The sequence below is a fragment of the Salvelinus fontinalis genome, chromosome 30, assembly GCF_029448725.1.
Source record: "Salvelinus fontinalis isolate EN_2023a chromosome 30, ASM2944872v1, whole genome shotgun sequence".
In the NCBI taxonomy this organism is placed as follows: domain Eukaryota; kingdom Metazoa; phylum Chordata; class Actinopteri; order Salmoniformes; family Salmonidae; genus Salvelinus; species Salvelinus fontinalis.
The window spans coordinates 42,110,593-42,113,436 of record NC_074694.1 but is presented as its reverse complement, the minus strand read 5'-3'; positions in this window follow the sequence as shown (position 1 = coordinate 42,113,436).

The following is a 2,844-nucleotide window of genomic DNA, read 5'->3' as shown; positions in this document are numbered from 1 at the left end:
TTTGTATTCCTTACATTGGTTCTGAAGAAGCTCCTTAGCTGTATTGTCCCCTGGCTGCTGTGGATTGAGAAAATGTAGCCCTACTTTACAATGTTTGTGGTACTCCCTATTTCTGCCAGTGGTGGTTACTATGCCCATATTTCTGCTTTACCAAATTCCAAAGGTTGATTTTAATATGCTTGCTGAAGCTTGAGGAATGTGTGTAAAGAAGAAACCTGTCCGCAAACACAAGCTGTGTCTTTGGTTTACTGTGGTTACATGATTGCTTGTGTTCAGGGAAACCTTTAACATATACTTGGCAAGCAGATTATATAATTCTTCTGATTTTAAATATTCAGCTGTAATCAATTAGGCCTATTTTTATTTTTTTTCAGGAATTTATTATCATACTGGTGATTTATCTCACCATTGAGATTAACATGAAGGAAGTTCAAAACACGTTCTTTCCCTTCACACTAAGAATCAGTCACTGATTCATTACATGAATCACTGTCCAAAGGATATGCTGGTGTTCTTGCACTTTTTCCACCTTCATTATGACACATTTCTTTGTTTCCATTGAAAAGAGTCACTCTCAGCTGGCCATGTGACATGTTAGTTTTACTGCAGATGTCAGGAAATGATTTAGGAACTGTGAGGGTGAGTGCCTGTGAAGCTTGTCAGGTCATGTCTGGCAGAGAAATGTAACTCCCCATTTTTTTATAAATGAATGGATGAGTTTTTGTTTGCATTCCCTTCATGAAGAGGCGGTTTGTCATCTTTTCACCTAGTATTTAAATTTAAAGGAAAACTACTCCCATTAGTCCATTTGTTAATATTATAGTTGCAAGATTTAGTTTGCAAGATTTATAACCTACAAAATACAGAAATAGAGCTGGTACTGGCTGTATTTCTGAAAATTGTATTGGTCACATACACGTGGTTAGCAGATGTTATTGCGGGTGTAGGGAGGAAAATGCTTGTTCTTCTAGCTCCGACAGTGCAGTAATATCTAACAAGTAATATCTAACAAATTACACAACATATACCCAATACACACAAATCTAAGTAGGAATGAATTAAGACTCTGTACATACAGTTGAAGTCAGAAGTTTACATAGGTAATTCTGCAACTACGGGAACTTCTATGTCCTCATGGTCAATTTTGGGGATTTTATAAAAATATGTTTTTATTCTTTATGTTAAGCTCACACTACAATCACCCCATATTTTTTTCAACATCTCTATCAAGTATTTTAGCTACTTTTCAGATGCATTTTATACCTCAATTTCACTGTTTTGCCCTTAACCTTTGAGCTTCTATGTTTTTCTATGAGATAACATTACATAATGTGTAATTATTCATGTTATCTTCTAGAGAATTAAATCAAATCTATATCAATATTTATTGTGAGTATGCCCATTATATTGTTATTTCCACAAAATATACCTGTCCATTGGTAGTGGTGTCATTTCCACCACTGAGGGCAAATTCCTCATTAATAAAGTTTTGTCAAGAGAATGTTAATTTAGTTACCATGGAAATGTATTGTCACACTGAAGAACATGGCTGCAGAGGACAGTTGTTCCAAATGTGATGTCCAGAAGTTGAAGAAAAATCTAGGTAAATATTGCTTGTGTAGAGAATATTTTTGTCAGTCATTTCCAAACAGTCTACGATTTCTTTAATTTGTGGTAAATTTAGACTTTTTAAATATATTTGATGTATTTAGTGTAAACCATATGCAAGCTGTAATACTGGCCAAAACATGCTAAGCAGTGAGTCATTTTTCTCCAAAAACAGCAAAAGCGTAATTTCCATCACCAACTTTAAATGTGATGGAAATGTCAGAACGTGGTGGAAATGACAAAAATCCATTGTTATTACTTTTTACTTTTTTTTAAACTTTAGGCTTATTTAATAATGTTTTAAATTACTTTAATCTAGAAAATGCTCCAAGGTGTGCACAATTGGAAAACTTAAGTAGTATTTTTCTTTGTTTTTAGAAGATGCGACAAAAAACAGCATAGAGGTCACAGATATATAGAAACAAAATGTAAAATGATCCTATACAGTTGATGTCGGAAGTTTACATACACTTAGGTTGGAGTCATTAACTCGTTTAAGAACCACTTCCACAAGTTATACATTCAAGAGTTGTGTTGAATTATTAATTTTAGGAAAACCTTTAAAAATTATATTTAATGCAAGTTAAAGTACAAATGTATAAGAAATGTGTTATAAAATAATTGTATGATACTTCATTTAACTAAAATGGATGTTTAATGATGTGATGGAAAAGATATTTGTCTATTCCTGAATAGTACGATCGCAGCCATTATCAGATATTATTTCTACACAAATCAAAGATGATTATAATACTGGTAAAATGGTGTTTCAATACATTTTAATTTCTGAATGCTTGCCGGGACAGTGCCCGAAGTTTCAGAATCACCCACATACACCTTAGCCAAATACATTTAAACTCAGTTTTTCACAATTCCTGACATTTAATCAGAGTAAAAATTCCCCGTCTTAGGTCAGTTAGGATCACCACTTTATTTTAAGAATGTTAAATGTCAGAATAGTAGTAGAGAGAATGATTTATTTCAGCTTTTATTTATTTCAGTACATTCCCAGTGGGTCAGAAGTTTACATACACTCAATTAGTATTTGGTAGCATTGCCTTTAAATTGTTTAACTTGGGTCAAACTTCTCGGGTAGCCTTCCACAAGCTTCCCACAATAAGTTGGGTGAATTTTGGCCCATTTCTCCTGAAACAGCTGCTGTAACTGAGTCAGGTTTGTAGGCCTCCTTGCTCGCACACCCTTTTTCAGTTCTGCAGATGGCATCATGAGGAAGGA